At 37.7% G+C, this 23,257-nt stretch overlaps 1 protein-coding gene across 1 annotated transcript in view; it reads left to right on the plus strand.

Moving 5' to 3' along the window:
* Positions 1–23,257, plus strand: part of SLC39A10 (solute carrier family 39 member 10) — a 152,568-nt gene that overhangs the window by 685 nt on the left and 128,626 nt on the right. The gene's annotated exons all lie outside the window — the stretch shown is intronic.

The following is a 23,257-nucleotide window of genomic DNA, read 5'->3' on the forward strand; positions in this document are numbered from 1 at the left end:
GTTTATTCTTTGTCTTTTGCCCTCCCCAGGTACGTGGGGAGTTTCTTGCCTTTGGGAGGTCTGAGGTCTTCTGCCAGCGTTCAGTAGGTGTTCTGTAGGAGTTGTTCCACGTGTAGATGTGTTTCTGATGTATCTGTGGGGAGGAAGGTCATCCCCGCGTCTTACTCTTCCGCCATCTTCCCCCTCTGGTTTTAGTCTTAAGGCATAATCCAGTTGTAGAATTGATTATGTGTTTGTATACCTCTTCTTTTCATGATTAATGAGGACCTGAAAGAATTTTCAAGCATAGAAGCTCGCCCTTCTCTAAGTTGGACTTGTTGTATGTGTGTATGTGTATGTTCTCTCTTCTCTGGCAAGAGTGTCAGAAGGGAAACCTCCCATAAGAAGGGAACCAACCTCTGAATTACTGAATCAACTCCCTTGTGAGGTGTGGGCAGCAGGTTCTCTGGCAATGCTGAGGTTAGCCAAACTTGGGGACTGAGGAAGAGGGCAGGTGATGCCATTGTTTGGTTAAGGAGGTAGCAGCAGAAACAGATCGTTTGGAAGCTGGTAAAACAACGTCTGCCTGACTATGCCTGGTGGGTGGATCCCTTGTGGAGGGACAGTAGATTGTGATTCTGAATCTTCAAGGAATAATGAAATGTTCTTGAAAAACCAAGACCATGGGGACACAGTAGGGACACCTGATCTGAAAGGGCTGAGCGCTAAGCTTTATAATCCAGGAGTCCTATTTCTGGCGTTGGCTAAGTTTAGCATGGAAGACCATCAAAGGAGCATAGTGTCCCTTGCTGTGAGGTAGATGAGTTAAGAATCATTGCAGAATGTGATGCCAGAGGGAAAAATCATTTCTGTAAGTTGAAAGAAAAACAGTTTCAAAGCATAACTGAGGAGGATTAAAACCATAAATCAGACAAAATCCATAGGATCTAAATGAATGCCTTTTAACTGAATTTTTTATGATACCATTTTGTTATTGTAACAAAATATACGTAACATAAATATTACCATTTTAACCATTTTTTTTTGGCTGCCCGTGCAGGGCTTGTGGGATCTTAGTTCCCTGACCAGGGATTGAGCCTAGGCCCTCGGCAGTGAGAGCATGGAATCCTAACCACTGGACTACCAGGGAATTCCCATTTTTTTAAAACCAATCTGTTGATTTTATATATTTATTTGCTTGTTTATTTATTTATTTGTTTATTTATTTTTGGCTGCATTGGGTTTTCATTGTTGTGCACGGGCTTTCTCTAATTCCGGCAAGTGGGGGCTACTCTTCATTGCAGTGCATGGGCTTCTCATTGCAGTGGCTTCTCTTGTTGCAGAGCAGGGGCTCTAGGCATGCAGGCTTCAGTAGTTATGGCACACAGGCTCAGTAGTTGTGGCTTATGGGCTCTGGAGCGCAGGCTCAGTAGTTGTGGCGCACAGGTTTAGTTGCTCCACAGCATGTGTGATCTTCCCGGACCAGGGCTCGAACCCATGTCCCCTGCATTGGCAGGTGGATTCTTAACCACTGCACCACAGGGAAGTCCCATTTTAACCATTTTTTGATTGAAGTGTAGTTTGTTTACAATATGATTTTAGTTTCAGGTGTACAACATAGGGATTCAATGTTTTTATAGATTATACTCCACTTAGTTATTACAAAAAAATGACTATATTTCCCTGGTTGTACAATATATCCTTGTTGCTTATTTATTTTATACTTAGTAGATTGTAGATCTCTTAGTAGATCTCTTAGTAGATCTCTTAATCCTCTACCCCTATCTTGCCCCCTTCCTGTGGGTAACCACTAGTTTGTTCTCTGTGAGTCTGTTTCTGTTTTGTTATAATCATTCATTTTATTTTTAGATTCCATATATAAAGATAACATACAGTATTTGTCTTCCTCTGTCTGACTTATTTCACTAAGAATAATATCCTCAAGGTCCAGCCACATTGTTGAAAATGACAATTTCATTCTTTTTTATGGTGAGTAATATTCCATTGTCTATATGTACCACATTTTCTTTATCTATCCATTGTTGATGGACACTTAGGTTGCTTCCATATCTTGGCTATTGTAAATAATGCTGTTATGAATATTGGGACGCATGTATCTTTGCAAATTAGTGTTTTCATTTTCTTCAGATATATTGCCAGTAGTGAAATTGCTGGGTCATATGGTAGTTCTGTTTTTAGTTTTTAAGAGGAACCTCCATGCTGTTTTCCATAATGGCAGCACCAATTTACATTCCTACCAACAGTTTATTAGGGTTCCGTTTCCTCCACATCCCTGCCAATATTTGTGATTTTTAGACCTTTTCATGAGAGCCATTCAGACAGATGTGAGGTGATATCTCATTGTGGTTTTCATTTACAATTTTCTTATTATTAGCAACATTGAGTATCTTTTCATGTGCCTGTTGGACATCTGCATATCTTCTTTGGAAAAATGTCTATTAAGGTCTTCTGCCCATTCTTAAATTGAGATATTTAGGTTTATTTACAAACTTTTTTTTATTATTATTTTTGGCTGCATTGGGTCTTCATTGCTGCGTGCGGGCTTTCTCTAGTTGCGGCGAGAGGGGGCTACTCTTCATTGTGGTGCACAGGCTTCTATTGTGGTGGCATCTGTTGTTGCAGAGCACAGGCTCCAGGCACGTGGGCTTCAGTAGTCGCACCATGTGGGCTCAGTACTTGCAGCGCAAGTGCTCTAGGGCACGTGGGCTTCAGTAGTTGTGGCATGCAGGCTCTAGAGCACAGGCTTATTAGGAGTGGTACACGGGCTTAGTTCCTCTGCAGCATGTGGGATCTTCCCAGACCAGGGATCAAACCCATGTCTCCTGTATTGGCAGGCAGATTCTTAACCACTGCGTCACCAGGGAAGTCCATGGGGTTTTTTGATATTGAGTCGTATGAGCAGTTTATATATTTCGGGTATTAACCCCTTATCAGTGATATGATTTGCAAATAGTTTTTCCCATTCAGTAGGTTGTCTTTTTGTTTTGTCGGTGTTTCCTTTGCTGTGCAAAAGTTTTTAAGTTTAATTAGGTCCCATTTCCTTATGTTTCTTTTGTTTCCTTTGTCTTAGTAGACAGATCCAAAAAAACATTGCACAATTTATTTCAAAAAGTGTTTCATTTTCTTCTAGGAGTTTTATGGTTTCCAGGCTTACATTTAGGTCTTTAATCCCTTTTGAGTTTATTTTTGTATGTGGTGTGGGAAAATGTTCCAATTTCATTCTCTTATATGTAACTGTCCAGTATTCCCAGCACCACTTATTGAAGAGACTGTCTTTTTTCCGTCGCATATTCTTGCCTCCTTTTTCTTAGATCAATTTACCATAGGTGTATGGGTTTATTTCTGGGCTCTCTATTCTCTTCTATTGATCTATGTGTCTGATTTTGTGTCAGTACCAAGCTGTTTTGGTTGCTGTAGTTTTGTACTATTGACTGAAGTTAGGGAGAGTTATACCTCCATTTTGGTTCTTTTTCCTTAAGATTGCTTTGGCAATTTGGGGTCTTTTGTCATTCCATATAAATTTTAGGGCTATTTTTTTCAACTTCTGTAAAAAATGTCATGGGTGTTTTGATAGGGATTGAATTAAATCTGTGGATCTACTTCTTACAATTCATGAACATGGGATATCTTTCCATTTCTTTGTAACAGCTTCAATTTCCTTCATCAGTGTTTTATAGTTTTCAGGGTATAGGTCTTTCACCACTTTGGTTAAGTTTATTCCTAGTTTGTTTGTTTGGTTTTTTTTTTATGTGATTTTAGGTGGGATTGTCTTCTTGCTTTCTCTTTCTGCTAGTTTATTATTAGTGTATAGAAAAGCAACAGGTTTCTGCATATTAATCTTGCATCCTGAAACTTTACTGAATTAATTTATTAGTTCTAATAGTTTGTTGATGGAGACTTTAGGATTTTCTATATATAGCATCATGTCATCTGCAAACAGTGCCAGTTTTACTTCTTCCCTTCCAGTTTGGATGACTTTTATTTCTTTTTCTTGTCTGTTTGCTTCCAATCAGAATTTCAATACTATGCTAAATAGAAGTGGTTTTGTTCCTCATCTTGTCTCATTGCCAATTTTAGAGGAAAAGCTTCCAGGTTTTCATTGTTGAGTATGAAGTTAGCTGTGGGTTTGTCATAAATGGCCTGTATTATGTTATGGTCCCTCTATACCAACTTTGATGAGAGTTTTTATCATGAATGGATGTTGAATTTTGTCAAATGCTTTTTCTGCATCTATTGAGATGATCATGTGATCTTATCCTTTGTTAATGTGGTGTATCACATTGATTGATTTGTAGATATTGAACCATCCTTGCAAACCTGGAAGAAATTCCACTTGATCATGGTGTATGATCCTTTTTATATATTGTTGAATTTGGTTTGCTAATATTTTGTTGAGGATTTTTGCATCTATATTCATCAGAGATATTGGCCTGTAATTTTCTTTTTTTATGTAGTGTCTTTGTTTGGTATCAGGGTAATGGTGGCTTCATAGGATGAATTTGGGAGTGTTTCCCTCCTCTTCAGTTTTTTGGAATAGTTTGAGAAGGTTAAGTGTTAGCTTTTATTTATATGTCTGGTAGAATTCCCCTGTGAAGCCATCTTGTCCTGGACTTTTGTACGTGGGGAGTTTTTTTTTTTTTACTAATTCAATTTCACTATTAATGATAGGTCTGTCTGCATTGTCTATTACTTCCTGATTCAGTCTTGGAAGATTGTATGTTTCTAGAAATTTGTCTGTTTCTTCTAGGTTGTACAATTTGTTGCTTATAATTGTTTGTATTATTCTCTTATGACTTTCTGAATCTCTGTGATATTGGTTATTTCTCCTCTTTCGTTTCTTATTTTGTTTATTTGAGTCCTTTCTCTTTTTTTCTTGATGACTCCGGCTAAAGGTTAATCAACTTTCTTTATTTTTTCAAAAACCAGCATTAGTTTCATTGATCTTTTCTATTGTTTTTCTGGTCTCTATTTTATTTATTTCCTCTCTGATCTTTATTATTTCCTTCCTTCTTCTGACTTAGTGCTTTGTTTGTTCTTTTTCTAATTCCTTTAGATGATAGGTTACATTGTTTAATTGAGATTTTTCTTGTTTCCTGAGGTAAGCCTATATCACCATAACCTTCCGTCTTATAACCGCTTTTGCTGCATCCCATAAATTTTGGAAAGTTGTATTTCCATTTTCCTTTGTCTCAAGGTATTTTCTGATTTCTGCTTTGATGTCTTTGACCAATTGATTTCTTAGTAGCATGTTGTTTAGTCTCCACATGTTTGTGTTTTTCCCATTTTTCTTCCTCTAATTGATTTCTAGTTTCATATCATTGTGGTCAGAAAAAAAATGCTTGATATAATTTCTATTCTCTTAACTTTGTTGAGACTTGTTTTATGGCCTAGCATGTGATCTGTCCTGGAGAGCATTCCATGTGCACTTGAAAAGAATGTGTATTCTGCTGTTTTTGGATAAAATGTTCTATAGCATCTCGTAAGTCCAACTGGTATAATGTGTCATTTAAGACCATTTTTTCCCTATTGATTTTCTGTCTGGATGATCTGTTCATTGATATAAGTGGGTGTTAAAGTCCCCTGTATATTTAATGTTAAATACATTTTTGGTGCTCTTCATTAATTTGTGAAGAACCATATTTTTAGCTGGCGTCATTTTTCTCCTGTTGGAAGGAATTTCTTTAACGTGTCTTGTAGTGTGGATTTTATGGTGATGAATTCTTTTAAATTTGCATGTCTGAAAAAAATCTTTATTTGGGGGTTTCCCTGGTAGCACAGTGGTTGAGAGTCCACCTGCTGATGCAGGGGATGCAGGTTCATGCCCCAGTCTGGGAAGATCCCACATGCCACGGAGCGGCTGGGCCTGTGAGCCATGGCCGCTGAGCCTGCGTGTCCGGAGCCTGTGCTCCAAAACGGGAGAGGCCACAACAGTGAGAGGCCCGTGTACTGCAAAAAAAAAAAAAAAAAAAAGTCTTTATTTGGTCTTTGTTTATGAAAGATGCTTTCACTGAATGTAGAATTCTAAATTGACAGCTTTTTTCTTTCAGCATTAAAAAAAATACTGTTCTGTCTTCTAGATTGCATTATTTTGGAAGATAAACATGGCGTCATTTTTCTTTGTTTTTCTTTACATAATGTATCTTTTTTTCCTCTCATTCCTTTTAATGTTTTTCTATTTATCACTTGTTTTCAGCAATTTGATTATGATGTGTCTTGGTGTAGTGTTCTTCATGTTTCTTATAATTGAATTTTGCTGAGCTTCTCACAATTGTGGGGTTTGTTGTTTCATCAGACTTGAAAAATTTCAGCCATTATTTCCTCTGTTTTTCACACATCTTTCTTTCAGAGACTTCAATTATATTAGTTTGCTTGAAGTTTTCTCATAGCTCACTGATTTTATTTTTATTTAAAATAAATCTTTATGTGGGAGGGAAGGATTGGGAGTTTGGGATTAGCAGGTGCAAACTATAATATATAGGATGGAAAAACAACAAGGTCCTCCAGTATAGCACAGGGAACTATATTCAATATCCTGTGATAAACCATAATGAAAAATAATATATATATATGAACCACTTTGCTGTACAGAAGAAATTAACAAAACATTGTAAATCAACTATACTTCAATAAAATTAAAAAACAACTCTCTGTTAATTTTGGATGGTTTCAATTGTTATCTCTTCAAGTTCGCTATTATTTTATTCTGTGATATTTAATTTACCATTCACCACATCCACTGTATATATTTTTTAATTTATTAAAGTATAGTTGACCAGTATTTTTTTTAATTCTTAGGTAGTATAGATTTATGTCTAAAATTTTGATTTGATTGTTTTATGTATTGCATATTTCTACTTTACTTTTTCAACACAAGGAACACAGTAATAACAATTCTTTCAATGTCTTTGTTCATTCTAGCATCTGTGTCAGTTCTGGATTGGTGTCAGTTGGTTAATTTTCTACTGATTATAAACTGTGCTTTCCTACTGTTTTGTTTCTTTTTTTTTTTTTTTTGAATGATACTCCTTCATTATCTCTCCACATACCTTTTTTTAAAAAATTTAGTTTTTTTTTAATACAGCTTGTTCTTATTACTTATCTATTTTATACATATATGGTGCATATAGGTCAATCCCAATCTCCCAACTCATCTCACCCCCTCCCCCAAGCTTTCCCCGTTTGGTGTCCATACGCTTGTTCTCTACATCTGGGTCTCTATTTCTGCCTTGAAAACCAGTTCACCTGTGCCATTTTTCTAGATTCCACATATATGCATTAATATACGATATTTGTTTTTCTCTTTCTGACTTACTTCACTCCATATGACAGTTTCTAGGTTCACCCACATCTCTACAAATGACCCCATTTCGTTCCTTTCCATGGCTGAGTAATACTCCATTGTATATATGTACCACATCTGCTTTATCCATTCGTCTGTTGGTGGGCATTTAGGTTGCTTCCATGACCTGGCTATAGTGAATAGTGCTGCAATGAACATTGGGGTGCATGTCTTCTTTTTGAATTATGGTTTTCTCTGGGTATATGCCCAGTAGTGGGATAGCTGGGTGATATGGTAATTCTATTTTTAGTTTTTTAAGGAACTCCATAGTGTTCTCCATAGTGGCTGTATCAATTTACATTCCCAACAACAGTGCAAGAGGGTTCCCTTTTCTCCACACCCTCTCCAGCATTTTTGGTTTGTAGATTTTCTGATGATGCCCATTCTAACCAGCGTGAGGTGATACTTAGTTGTAGTTCTGATTTGCATTTCTCCAATAATTAGTGATGTTGAGCAGCTTTTCATTTGCCTCTTGGCCATCTGTATGTCTTCTTTGGAGAAATGTCTATTTAGGTCTTCTGCCCATTTTTGATTGGGTTGTTTGTTTTTTTAATATTGAGCTGTCTATATATTTTGGAGATTAATCCTTGGTCCGCTGATTCGTTTGCAAATATTTTCTCCCATTCTGAGGGCTGTCTTTTCATCTTGTTTGTAGTTTCCTTTGCTGTGCAAAAGCTTTTAAGTTTCATTAGGTCCCATTTGTTTAGTTTGGTTTTTATTTCCTTTACTCTAGGGGGTGGGTCAAAAAAGATCTTTTTGTAATTTATGTCAAAGAGGGTTCTTCCTATGTTTTCCTGTGAGAGTTTTATAGTGCCCGGTCTTACATTTAGGTCTTTAATCCATTTTGAGTTTATTTTTGTGGGTGGTGTTAGGGAGTGTTTTAATTTCATTCTTTTACATGTAGCTGTCCAGTTTTCCCAGCACCACTTATTGAAGAGACTGTCTTTTCTCCATTGTATATCCTTGCCTGCTTTGGCATAGATTAGTTGACCATAGGTGCATGGGTTTATCTCTGGGCTTTCTATCCTGCTCCATTGATCTATATTTCTGTTTCTGTGTCAGTACCATATTGTCTTGATGACTGTAGCTTTGTAGTATAGTCTGAAGTCAAGGACTCTGATTCCTCCAGCTCCATTTTTTTCCCTCAAAATTGCTTTCATGATCTTTTGTGTCTCCATACAAATTTTAAGATTTTTTGTTCTAGTTCTGTAAAAAATGCCATTGGTAATTTGATAGGGATTGCATTGAATCTGTACATTGCTCTGGGTAGTATAGATATTTTCACAATATTGAGTCTTCCAATCCAAGAATATGGCATATCTCTCCATCTGTTTCTGTCATCTTTGATTTCTTTCATCAGTGTCTTATAGTTTTCTGAGTACAGCTCTTTTGCTCCTTAGGTAGGTTTATTCCTAGGTATTTTATTCTTTTTGTTGAAATGGTAAATGGGATTGTTTCCTTAATTTCTCTTTCTGATCTTTTGTTTTTAGTGTATATGAGTCAAGAGATTTCTGTGCATTCATTTTGTATCCTGCAACTTTACCACATTCATTGATTAGCTTTAGTAGTTTTCTGGTGGTACCTTTAGGATTATCTATGTATAGTATCATGTCATCGGCAAACAGTGACAGTTTTACTTCCTCTTATCCAATTTGTATTCCTTTTATTTCTTTTTCTTCTCTGATCACTGTTGTTAGGACTTCCAAACTATGTTGAATAAGAGTGGTGAGAGTGGACATCCTTGTCTTGTTCCTGATCTTAGAGCAAATGCTTTCAGTTTGTCACCATTGAGAATGATGTTTGCTGTGGGTTTGTCACATATGGCCTTTATTATGTTGAGGTAGTTTCCCTCTATGCCCACTTTCTGGTGAGTTTTTAATCATAAATAGGTATTGAATTTTGTCAAAAGATTTTTTTCTGCATCTATTGAGATGACTGTATGGTTTTTATTCTTCAATTTGTTAATATGGTGTATCATATTGATTGATTTGCATATATTGAAGAATCCTTGCATCCCAGGGATAAATCCCACTTGAACAAGGTGTATGATCCTTTTAATGTGTTGGATTCCGTTTGCTAAGATTTTGTTGAGGATTTTTGCATCTATGTTCATCAGTGATATTGGTCAGTAATTTTCTTTTTTTGAAGTATCTTTTTCTGATTTTGGTGTCAGGGTGTTGGTGGCCTCGTAGAATGAGCTTGGGAGTGTTCCTTCATCTGCAACTTTTGGGAAGAGTTTGAGAAGGATGGGTGTTAGCTCTTCTCTAAATGTTTGATAGAATTCATCTGTGAAGCCATCTGGTCCTGGATGTTTGTTTGTTGGAAGATTTTTAATCCCAATTTCAATTTCATTACTTGTGATTGGTCTGTTCATATTTTCTGTGTCTTCCTGGTTCAGTCTGGGAAGGTTATACCTTTCTAAGAATCTTTCCATTTCTTCCAGGTTGTCCATGTTATTGGCATAGAGTTTTTTGTAGTAGACACTTAGGATGCTTTGTATTTCTGCAGTGTCCATTGTAACTTCTCCTTTTTCATTTCTAATATTATTGATTTGAGTCCTCTCCCTCTTTTTCTGATGAGTCTGGCTAAAGATTTATCAAGTTTGTTTCTCTTCTCGAAGAACTAGCTTTTAGTTTTATTCATCCTTGCTATTGTTTTCTTTGTTTCTACTTCATTTATTCCTGCTCTGGTCTTTATGATTTCTTTCCTCTACTAACTTTGGGTTTTGTTTGTTCTTCTTTCTCTAGTTCCTTTAGGTGTCAAGTTAGATTGTTTAGTTGAGATTTTTCTTGTTTCTTGAGGTAGGATTCTATTGCTAACAACTTCCTTCTTAGAGCTGTTTTTGCTGCATCCCATAGGTTTTGGATCACCGTGTTTTCATTGCCATTTGTCTCTAGGTATTTTTTGTTTTCTTTAGTGATCTCTTGGTTATTTAGTAGTGTATTGTTCAGCTTCCATGTGTCTGTGTGTTTTACATTTTATTCCTTGTAATTGATTTCTAATCTCTGAGCATTGTAGCTGGAAAAGATGCTTGATATGATTTCAATTTTGTTTAATTTACCAAGGCTTGATTTGTGACCCAACATGTGATATATCCTGGAGAATGTTCCATGTGCACTTGAGAAGAAAGTGTAATCTGCTCTTTTTAGATGGAATGTCCTATAAATATCAGTTAAATCTCTCTGGTCTATTGTGTGACTTAAAGCTTGTGTTTCTTTATTAATTTTCTGTTTGGATGATCTGCCCATTGGTGTGAGTGAGGTGTTAAAGTCCCCCACTATTATTTTGTTACTGTCCATTTCCTCTTTTATAGCTGTTAGCAGTTGCCTTTTGTATTGAGGTGCTCCTATGTTGGCTGCATATATATTTATAATTGTTATATCTTCTTGGATTGATCCCTTGATCATTATGTAGTGTCCTTCCTTGTCTCTTGTAACATTCTTTATTTTAAAGTCTATTTTATCTGATATGAGAATTGCTAGTCCAGCTTTCTTTTGATTTCCATGTGCATGGAATATCTTTTTCCATCCCCTCACTTTCAGTCTGTATGTGTCCCTAGGTCTGAAGTGGGTCTCTTGTATACAGCATATATATGGGTCTTGCTTTTGGGTCCCTTCAGCAAGCCTGTGTCTTTTGGTTGGAGCACTTAATCCATTTACATTTAAGGTAATTATCAAACGTATGTTCCTATTACCATTTTCTTAATTGTTTTGGGATTCTTTTTGTAGGTCCTTTTCTTCTCTTGTGTTTCCCACATAGAGAAGTTCCTTCAGCATTTTTTGTAGAGCTGGTTTTGTGGTGCTGAATTCTCTTAACTTTTGCTTGTCTGTAAAGTTTTTGATTTCTCTGTTGAATATGAATGAGATCCTTGCTGGGTAGAGTAATCTTTGTTGTAGGTTCTTCCCTTTCATCACTTTAAATATATTGTGCTACTCCCTCCTGTTCTGTAGAGTTTCTGCTGAGAAATCAGCTGTTAACCTTGTGGGAGTTCCCTTGTATGTTATTTGTCATTTTTCCCTTGTTGCTTTATAACTTTTTCTTTGCCTTTAATTTTTGTCAATTTGATTACTATGTGTCTCGGCATGTTTCTCCTTGGGTTTATCCTGCTGTAACTCTGTGTGCTTCCTGGGCTTGGGTGGCTATTTCCTTTCCCATGTGTGGGAAGTTTTCGATTATAATCTCTTCAAATATTTTCTCAGGTCCTTTCTCTCTTCTCCTTCTGGGACCCCTGTAATGTGAATGTTGGTATGTTTAATGTTGTCCCAGAGGTCCCTTAGGTGTCTTCATTTTCTTTTCATTCTTTTTTCTTTATTCTCTTCCATGGCAGGGAATTCCACCATTCTGTCCTCCAGGTCACTTATCTGTTCTTCTGCCTCAGTTATTCTGCTATTGGTTCCTTCTAGTGTATTTTTTCCTTTACATATTGTATTGTTCACCTCTGTGTGTTTGTTCTTTAATCCTTCTAAGTGTTTGTTCTTTAATTTTTCTAGATCTTTGTTAAACATTTCTTGCATCTTCTCGATCTTTGCCTACATTCTTTTTCCAAAGTCCTGGATCACCTTCACTCTCATTATTCTGAATTCTTTTTCTCCAAGGTTGTCTATCTACACTTCATTCAGTTGCTTTTCTAGGGTTTTATCATGTTCCTTCATCTGGTACATAGTCCTCTGCCTTTTCATTTTGTCTGTCTATCTCTGAATGTGGTTTTTGTTCCACAGGCTACAGGGTTTTAGTTCTTCTTGCTTCTGCTATCTTCCCTCTGGTGGATGAGGCTACCTAAGAGGCGTGTGCAAGCTTCCTGTTGGGAGGGCGTGGTGGTGGGTGGAGCTGGGTGTTGCTCTGGTGCACAGAGCTCAGTAAAACTTTAATCTGCTTCTCTGCTGATGGGTGGGCCTGAGTTCCCTTCCTGTTGGTTGTTTGGCCTGAGGCAACCCAGCACTGGAGGCCACAGGCTCTTTGGTGGGGCTAATGGCAGACTCCTGGAGGGCTCATGCCAAGGAGTACCTCCCAGAACTTCTGCTGCCCATGTCCTTGTCCCCACAGTGAGCCACAGCCACCCCTGCCTCTTCAAGAGACCCTCCAACACTAGCAGGTTGGTCTGGTTCAGTCCTCTATGGGGTCACTGCTCCTTCCCCCTGGGTCCTGATGTGCACACTACTTTGTGTATACCCTCCAAGAGTGGGGTCTGTTTTTCCCAGTCCTGTCAAAGTCCTGCAATCGAATCCCACCGGGCTTCAAAGTTTGATTCTCTTGGAATTCCTCCTCCCATTGCCAGACCCCCAGGTAGGGAATCCTGACATTGGGCTCAGAACCTTCACTGCAGTGGGTGGGCTTCTGTGATATTATTGTTCTCCAGTTTGTGAGTCACCCGCAGTGGTTATGGCATTTGATTTTATTATGATTGCATCTGTCTTACCATCTCATTGCAGCTTCTCCTTTGTCTGTGGATGTGGGGTATCTTTTTTGGTGAGTTCCAGTGTCTTCCTGTCAATGATTGTTCAGCAGTTATTTGTGATTCTGGTGCTCTCGCAAGAGAGAGTGAGCACACATCCTTCTACTCTGCCATCTTGAACTAATCTCGCCCTCTTAAAGAGTTATGCCAAGTCCCAGTAGCACTGATTCTGTGCTTAGTCACTGCTTCCGGCCACAATAAGGGAAAGGGTTGTATTCCGAATAGTGGCAGAAACCCCTGTCCCCCCTGTAGAGTTCTCCACTTAGTGCACTCTGTTGAGAGAGCTCAAAGGTATCTCTTTAATTTCACTAGTCAGTTTATTGTATAAATTTGTATTTAGCATATTTATCAAAGGACACCACCATATGCTAGTTTCCTTAGAGCTTGCTAATAATCTGGAATTTCTACATCTGTCCTACATTTTATTTTGTCCTTGGGAAATATATAGTCCCAGCATCTGGATAGTAATAATAAATAATAATAGCTCCCTCATATGGGACTTTTGCTTCAGGAACTAAGAACACATTATGCACATTTTCTCATTTATCATAATAACATCCCTTTAAGGAAGGCATTTTCTTCTGTATTTCAGAATTACATAGTGCTTGAGCCATGGAGTGTTAAGGTTTTCCTTGCATGTCTTCATGAACTAATAGGTTTTAGGAAAACTAATGGTTTTCTGATTTGAGTTCAGCAAAGTTCATGATAGAGGCTCTAATTTCTCTTTATTAAGGAAAGTCTCCATGTTTTTATAAAACTATAACAAGCAAAATGGAACAGAGTTCTCCAGATGAGACAGAGAAAGTTGTGAACTGCTTTTCTCAAGAGATTTTACCTTCTTCCATTAAACAATTACATAAGGAGTAGAAGTCAGGCCACAGGTAGAGAAGACACCACATTGTAGATTAGAGTTTACAGTAGGGAGCAGAAGATTCTCATGGTAGTGATCTAAATGAGACAACTGAATCGATGAGGCTTTACGAGCACCCTCAAGCTATAACCAAATTGGAATGGAAGGAGATGAACTACAAGTTATGATATATTTGACAGATAAGAATAAGGGTTTGGGAGAAAATCTATTCAATTGGCCAGTTTGCATTGCCAGGTGAGGCCTGATATCAACATTGGCAGATCCACATCTGACAATAACACCAAGTAGTTCATTCAATGCCTTCCATTCAGCACTGCCCTTGTGAAACCAGTGCTAGTTGCCCAGAATTCCTAGTCTGACTTGGGACGGTTATCTACAGAAGTCCATTGTGGGCAAAGAGAAACAGAGGCATGCCTGACTATGGCATTTCCTTCAGGCTTATTGGATTGCCAGCTACAAGTATGCAACAGATTTTTTCCATTAGTGCCTTTCTATTCTTGTCTCATAGAAGTTAAGATTCTGAGTATAATGTCTTACACAACAGGGCAGAAATACCTTTTCAGCCAGGATCCCATGCAGGGATCATTTACCTATCGTCTGAGGTCTCAGCAAAGTCTGTTATTGTCCCTGCCTGTTGTAATTTGCAGCAAAATTCTGAGGCCTCAGAAGAGGAAATGCAGTATGGTGAATAGAAAAAAATAATGCAAAATTCCATAAATAAAACCCCCCTTCATCTTTTAACTTAGTCATTAGTGACTTGTGAACCAGTAACAGAGATCAAAAGACAGCACACAGACTTTTCCAGAAAAAGTGCTGGGGCAGAATTTTTTAGCATTTCAAATACTAAAATAGAATTCAGAAAAATAATGTGCAAAATACTGTGGGCTTTAGTTAGCAGATCTGATTTGCTTCCTATAGCAGCAAATTTAGATGTGACTGTCTTCAATGCTAAGAAGCGTGGAGCTTAGCTGTGTGGCTCATATTTATGTTAATTTCAGGGCATTAAAAAGTTTTCGGTGTTTTTAGTGTTTCAGGCCACTCAGAAATATGAACACTCAAGTAGGTGTACTGAAAAGCTGTGCTATTTTGACCAAATAGCTTCTTACGATAACATTCAGTTAGGATCTCTGACACTTGAAAAATTCATGAACGTGAAGCATTTAGTTTAAATACACACATGCACGTACGAAACTGTCATTGGGCAGAAGAGACAAGGTCAGCTCCAAAGGGCTCCTGTCTCCCGTAGGGTTTGCCATTAGAGAATGAAGGCAAATGGCCAGTGCCTGTGCTCGTGAATTTTCTTTTTCCTCCTCTGTTTTGGTTGTGGAGCCAATCCTAGGGACTTTACAAGATGCCTGCTGTGTTCCTGAGAAAATAAAGTGTGCAAAGCACACTTGCCTTCAGGTTGTCCTCATCCACGGGAGATATCTGGAGTGATTAATGGCCGGACTCATAACTGCCACTGGCATGTCCTTTGGGTTTTATTGGACCCTCCAGACATTTGACCTAATCTGAATCGGAAGGTTAACTTCCAAAATTATTTAATTTGTCTGATTTTTCAAGAAAAGTCGTTGATACTGATAAAAATATAGGTAACCTTTTAAAGATCCTTTCGGCAGTTTCAGGGGTTTGAGAGAACATGCAGGGCAGGAATCTTTCTATGCTCTAAGCTGGGAGAGCATGTGTGGAAATACACAATAAAATAATTTTGAGCTGGAAAAGATCTCCAACTCATCTAAAACAAGCCTACCATTTTATCAGATAAAAACTTTCATGATGTGATTTTGTTTTCAAAATGTACTACTTCCTTTTTTTGATAAAGTAACATAAGCATGTGGTTCAAATGTCAAAAGGCACAAAACATTGGGCAGTGGAAAATAAACAAACAAACATTTCTCACTCCCAGTCATCCAGTTTGTGTCCCCGGAGGGGAACTACTGTTAATAGCTTTTTATGATTTTCCAGAGATAATCTATTCTTACGATGACATCCTTTTTTGGCTGCATTGGGTCTTCGTTGCTGTACATGCGCTTTCTCTAGTTGCGGCGAGCAGGGGCTACTCTTCCTTGTGGTGCGTAGACTTCTCATTGCAGTGGCTTCTGTCGTTGCAGAGCACTGTCTCTAGGTGTGCAGGCTTCAGTAGTAGTGGCACACAGGCTCAGTAGTTATGGCTCGCAAGCTCTGGAGCACAGGCTCAGTAGTTGTGGCGCACAGGCTTAGTTGCTCCGCAGCATGTGGGATCTTCCGGGACTAGGGCTCGAACCCGTATCCCTTGCATTGGCAGGCGGATTCTTAACCACTACGCCACCAGGGAAGCCCACAATGACATCCTTTCAGCAAGAGAACCAGACCTGGCAAGGCCAGAGAAGCCATAAATTAATCACAATTCAATATTTAACATAAAGTAATAGTATAACTTTTAATTCCAGTCTCAGCTCTGTCACTTACTCTCTTGGGCGAGTTAATTAATCTCTCTTCTTCACTTCCCCATCTATATGATGGAACTAATGATTCCTACCAGGCAGGATTATCAGGATTAAGTGAAGTCATGTACCAAAGATCCAGATACACCCCTTAATTTTGATTACGGGAAAAATATAATCTTGGGCTTCCCTGGTGGCGCAGTGGTTGAGAGTCCGCCTGCCAATGCAGGGGACACCGGTTTGTGCCCCGGTCTGGGAAGATCCCACATGCCGCGGAGCGGCTGGGCCCGTGAGCCATGGCCACTGAGCCTGCGTGTCTGGAGCCTGTGCTCCACAACGGGAGAGGCCACAACAGTGAGAAGCCCGCATACCGCAAAGAAAAATATATATATATATATATATACATATATAAAATCTTTTTTTCTATCTACTTGCATTTCAGATGCAGAGGATGAAATCTTATTGAGGTGGGGATGAAGGTGTCTATAGGATATATATAAAAAGGAAACATGTGTCATGGTATTTGTTTTCATAACACTATCACTCTACTTTTCCTGGCCTTGATGAAGTTGACTGGGTTCTTCCTTAATCACCCTCATTTCATTATTAGTTTAGTTGTCTTTAATCTTCTCCAAAACCACTTTATACAACCCCAAAGTCAGATGCCTCTCCAAATGCACTACTTTCAAAGATTGCATGCAGTAAATAATATTGAGAGAGTAAGAGAGAAAGAGATTTCTCATTTAATAAATATTGATTATGCAACTAAAATGTGCCAGGCACTTTGCTAGATGACACAGAACCAGGCAAACACAGTGGAGAAAATGCTGTTAAGAATTGCTCATCTGTGGAACTGGTGAAATTCAAGGCACTGCTTGGTTTTCTGAGACCTAGAAAATCATTAGTTTCACTCAAATTTAAGATCCAAACAGTTTGAACAATTAAAGGATTTATTGGCTCATATGATGGAGAAATCCAAAAACTGGGCAGGCTTTAAAAAGCAATTCATTGGGATTGACATATATACATTAATATGTATAAAATGGATAACTAATAAGAACCTGCTGTATACAAAAATAAAATAAAATTCAAAAATAAAAAAACCCAATTCATTCCATAATGTCAACAAAAACCAACTTTCTTTCTTTACTGTACTCTGTCTTCTGTGATGTGGTTTTCTTCTAAGGCTATCCCCTCTAATGGTTTTAAAAAGGTAGTCAGAAAAAAACAGAGTTATTTGTTTCTTAGTTCATATCTACAAAGGCAGAAAGTACTTATGGGGCAACTCCCATGTATTAGAGAGGAAAAATTCCCCCCAAAACTCCTGCAACTGTCCCCTTCAACTCATTGTCTCTCACTGGTGCACATATCTACTCTGAACCAATCACCTGGACAGAGTATGTGACAGGAGTATGTGATATTGCTGATTGGCTTAAAACAATCAGGAATTACCCCTGCAGCTGGGCAAGTCTAACCCAAACCATGCTGGAAAACATAATGTTTATTTAGGAAGTAGAAAGAGGCCTGGATGGTAAGGAGAGATCTCACAAATGTCAACTATAGCTCTTGTTAGCTGCTTTTCTCTGCATATCTCTTCTATGGCACTCTCTCAGGCTGGCTCTATACACAGGGGTTTTTTATTTGGGATCCCTCGTAAATTTGCTTTACACATGGCTAGACTTGTCATGGAACAACTCTCAAACCAAATAACTGTGACTCTGCAAATCCAATTTCCATCACCCATCTATGACTTTTGCGATCTCGTTCAAAATTCTCAAATGATATCATCTGATTGGCTTAGCCTAACGTATAGATGGACACTATCCTTTGGTCTCCACACACTGGTCCTCATCTCTTTACAGCCCAAGAAATAGGGTCATCTGATATAATCATGGGTGATCAGGCCCATCTGTTCAGCAGGGTTTGTGGGTGGGGACAGTTTCTTTTAGAAGGGGATGTGGGCAGAAAGGAAATTATATACATCTCTAACCAGAAAAATCCCAGGGGTGAAAATGATAGGAAGAAAATGGCACCAAATTTAAAGATAAAAGAAAAACTGCCACAATGATTCAAAATTAAACTGGGTGACTGATCATAGACTTTTGTTTTAATCACATTTTAGCCTTATAATCTCAGAAATTTACTTTGAAGAACACTGAAACACTCTGCAAGCAGAAACACTGTAGAAGAAAACAATCTTTGATCAAAAATCCAGAACCTAAAAAGATATTTATGCTCATTATATCCCAGGTGCTGAAAAGTGTCAACACAAAACTCCATTTTATGCCTTTCTTGCAGACTAACTTCCTCAAAATGAGTTTGCACATTGAAAGGGCTAACAAAATACCCCAGTAGAATTTCTCCCAACACAAGTGCATTTCACTTTTAAGTAAATTACAATTTTCATCTCCTGATTTCTAAGAGGATGTTAGAGATTCCCATCCATTCCCAGACTAACTCCGATGTGTTCACTGGCAAGGGGGAGGTTTCCAAGTTCTCAGCACTACTTGTGGGTGGCTCTGAGGAAAGAAGTGTGTGGGTATCCGAGCAGTACAACCAAACCTCTTTGCTGGAACGAAAGAGGAATACAGGAAGCCGGAATGAGAAGAATTTTTCTTCCCTTTCTTATAATGCATTCAGGCTCACTTAGTCCCAAATAACAATCTGACCGATTACTATTTTAACTATGAAAGAATTAGAGAAAGGACTCTCCCTAGCCCCCTAAACGGGGAATGGATTGGGCTGAGGGCATCAAAACTTCCCCCTGAGGCACAGAAATTGCACCGAATGTTTTCTTGCTGGTTCTAATACTTGAATTAAGAAGGCTTTGCCTAGACTTGTTCAAGATATAAAAAATAATAATAGAAAATTGAACTCAGATAAAATATAAAAAACTCATAGAAAACACTTTTCAGAAAATGTCATTTGGCCCATGGCTAATTCTGATTTTAGTTAAAAAACAAAACAAAGCCCAACGATGGTTACAACTAAACAATAGTTAAAAGAAAGAAGGGGGGCTTCCCTGGTGGCGCAGTGGTTGAGAGTCCGCCTGCCGATGCAGGGGACACGGGTTCGTGCCCCGGTCCGGGAGGATCCCACATGCCGCGGAGCGGCTGGGCCGGTGAGCCATGGCCGCTGAGCCTGTGCGTCCGGAGCCTGTGCTCCGCAACGGGAGAGGCCCCAGCAGTGAGAGGCCCGCATACCACAAAAAAAAAAAAAAAAAAAGAAAGAAGGGAAGACTTCAGACATAAAGGAAGAATTTTTTTTCCATCAACATTTCATGTAGCAGCTCCATCACAGCCTTCCCATTTCTCAAAGCTTTGATTTGTGGAAATAGTGGTTATGCAATTTCCACACATTGTGGTCCAATCACAGCATGTAGGCAACAATGAAAAGAAAACAACTAAACACACTTGAAGCTGGAGATTTTGATAAGCTTTTCTTTTTATTTCACGAAGGTTTTTAACTTGATATTTTTCTAAGGCACCCGAAATATTCCTATTGAGCTTTAATCAGATATATGTGAACACAGCAAAGTGTCTCATTTTCGTAAATGTATCTATGGCAGCAGCACTGGCTAATCTAAATAGTTGTAAAAAATTAACGAAAAAGAAACTATTGGACTGTGAGAATCCCACAGTTGACAGATTGTTGGTTTTACTTTTTTTAAAAAAAAATCTATGCCATATGTTTACAGAAGATGAGAAATGTTGGAAAAAATTATTTTCCTTAGGGCATAATGCTGCAGCCATTGAGAGAGAGGTCTCTGGCATTTTCAGTGAGGATTTGGTGCAAGGAACAAGACAGCATTAGGTCTGCACAGTCGTTGGCCGAGAAAAACAAAGATGATTTCCTCTGGTCCCTATTTTAGTTTTACTCTTTGAACTTCCAACAGTTTATTTATTATTATTGTTATTATTTTTAACTGGACACAGATTGTTTCAGGAATCATCTTGGTTCCCTTTTTTGAAGCCCTTTTTAAAAAATTTGTTGAGACTGGTTTCTAAAAGGCTCCACCTCCACCACCTGTCACTATACAGGGGGTTGCGACTTGGATAGCACCCCTCACTTCTGAGTTCAGCTGCACACTGGATGGTGAAGGGCAGTGGCCGAGGAGGTGGAAGTGCAGATTTGGAGGTAGGTGACAATATAGTATTTCAACATAAAAATCCCCACACTGCGGATCAGTGATAAATTTTCATACACCTGGAGAAACAAAACTCGTCTACCAAATGTAATTCTCTCAGAAGGATTTTCCCCTCTACATCTAAAATCCTGGGAATTTCACCTGCTGTGTCCATCATTTCTAAGTGACTAATCATATGTTGGTTACCTGTCACTAGGTGGCATCATTCAGTGTTTCTTGACAGCAGTAACTAAGTTGGCAAAGTTGCAGCTTGGGCCATTTTTTGGTATTTTCTTCTTTGGTGTGAATCTAGAGAATCTAAATCAGATGGTGGATCTTTATTTGTTGTGTGCATTTGGCTTTGTAACATATGTACAGTGTTTGAGATTCTTTTTTCTTAGCGTGTCTTGGTGGTATGTGAACCCAATGATTAGTCTTATATAAATAATAAATGAGTTCTTCCGCTGAATTCTCTTCCAAGTCACATACACAAATATTTACTTATAGAGACTTTGCAGAGCTAAAATAAGTCCCCACATGTCTAGGATCTTTATCTAGACATGCAGGTAGGAAAAAATATATGAATGAAACTTGTTTTATCTTAGAATGGTCAGTTGAAATCTAGTCATGGATAAGCCACTATGATGGAAAAATATAAAAATGATCAGTTGATGTTCTCATAAACCTGTGAAATTTGTAAAGAAAATATAACAGTGATAAATAAGAAAAATGGATGTAAATATAATATGAGCTAATGGTCACAGTCTTGTACTCTCCCAGATGTGACAGGTTAATTATGACCATTTTTATTTGTTGTATTCTAATAAAGCTTATACTACTGAAGAGTAAGTGCTAACTTCCATATTGTTAATAAAACAGGACCAATTTTTCTAAATTATAATTATGACTTAGTGACCTGAAAATATGTAAATAATAATAGATGACAAAATGTATTATCTGGAATGAGGCTAACAAGATAGATGACAGTCAGATAGATAAAAGGATAGCATCTAATACAGTACTTGATATTCTGAATAGTTGTCTAAAATCTACAATATTGCTCTTCTATTTTCATTTACTTATTTATTACCTGAAAAGACATTTCTGTTTCAATCTATCTTATTTCATTTATTCATTCATTCAACAAACATTTAGTTGAATACTTATATTGGATTAGATACTCGAGATGCAAAAATAAATAGAACACCAAATTTACCCTCAAAAAGCTTTTAGTTTTTTATGTTGCTAAGCATCCGTAAAGTAAGTTTCAGAATCAGTCATGGGGGGTTGGGGGAAGGAAGGGGAGACAGAAAGAGAGAGAGGGAGAAAGGAAAAGAGAGCGAGAGAGAGAGAGAGAGAGAGAGAATACAGAGTCTTAGATGAGGAAACAAGATGCATGGTCACAGCTCTGCCAGTAACTCATGCTGTGATCCTCGTCTTCCCACACTGTACATTCATATGAAAAAATTTTATGTGAAAGTGCTTTGTAAACTGTAAAATATTTTAAATGTAAAGATATTTTAAACTTTTTAATTTCTCCTTATAAGAATCCTACAATTTTTAAATATATTTTTGATATATATATCAAAATATATATTTTGATTCAAGTGCTTTCTCCCTTTTAAATTCCACTCTGTTTCAAAATTCTAGCTGCATAAACAAAACCCATTAAATGTCCAACTCACCTTGTAAAACAAAAAGTGAACAGAAGCACTGTGATCTTGGAAAGAGAAAAGGTGAAAGGCTAAACCAAGTGGCCTTGTGACTACACCAGACTCTGAAACATGGAGACTCTGGGATTACCCCCTTACCCTCTTTTAATCTAATAATTCTGGCTGCTTCTCATTTTTGCAGATTAAAAAAATGGAATTTTAAGCAAATTCTGTTACAATAACACATATAAGACAAAGAGAGCTCTTTTGAGTTTCATTCTGGTCCTGTAACTTTACCTTTTCTCCACTTTGGTGGTAGAAAAAACTAAAGCTCCTAGTTGATTACTGGATTATGAGCTTTGGTACAACGCCACCTGTTCTTAGACTAGTTCAGTAGTTTTGCAAAATGCTTCCTATTTTTCACTAAGGCAAGAAATATCATATTCTACACTAGGTAAGTCATAAAACCTGTTTTTCTACAGGTTGTATGCAGAAATCAATATGTAAGGAACTCTGAGCTCAATGTATTTAAGACCACAAAGAAAGATACCTAAAATGATCAAGGCCTTGATCTGAGTTTCTGTATGCAGAAATCAATATGTAAGGAACTCTGAGCTCAATGTATTTAAGACCACAAAGGAAGATACCTAAAATGATCAAGGCCTTGATCTGAGTTTGTGTAGAGACATATTTTATCTTAATTTCCTGGTCCATTATCTGGGGATTTTGTCTTTTATTCTGTACTGTATTAAGCTGTATTTTTAGTATGATGATGACTTACTAGTAAAGACAAACTTCTAATTAAGCATTTGGGCTGAAAACGTTCCCTCAATCTGTTATATATTTGTTTGAAATAATATTATTTCATCAGGGAAACAGAAAAAGTGACTTGGATTCATTCTACCTGTAAAAAATGTATGCCTATCCTAATTTTGAAGGATTAGTTTTGTTCTAGAATATTTGTTTACCATCAGACATGGGCTGGGAGAAAATATGAAAGGCTGGAAATGAAAGTTTAGAGACTAAGATATCTACTTACCACTTTATTTCCTTCTCGGCTTTCTCTTTATTTTTTAGGTTATGACATTTTTCTCTTTGTTTAAAACATTATTTCAAGCCAACAAGTGTTATAAGAATGACAGTATTTGTGCACAAGGAACCTAGGAAATGGAATTCTACTTCACTATTTCCAGAGACCATAGCTTTTAAGCCTTTTACCATCAGTATATTTGGGTAAAAAGATGGTCTTTATCATGAAAGTATATGCACCCACATTTAGCCATGGACAAAACTTCCTGGAAGGAAGCAAAGATTTTTTTAAGAAATTATTTTGGGAAAGTGTGCTGAAGCTTTTCTCTAAAAATAAAATGGTATTTCATCAGTACTGGTCATTT

This window comes from Stenella coeruleoalba, assembly GCF_951394435.1.
Source record: "Stenella coeruleoalba genome assembly, chromosome: 6".
Classification (NCBI taxonomy): Eukaryota; Metazoa; Chordata; class Mammalia; order Artiodactyla; family Delphinidae; genus Stenella; species Stenella coeruleoalba.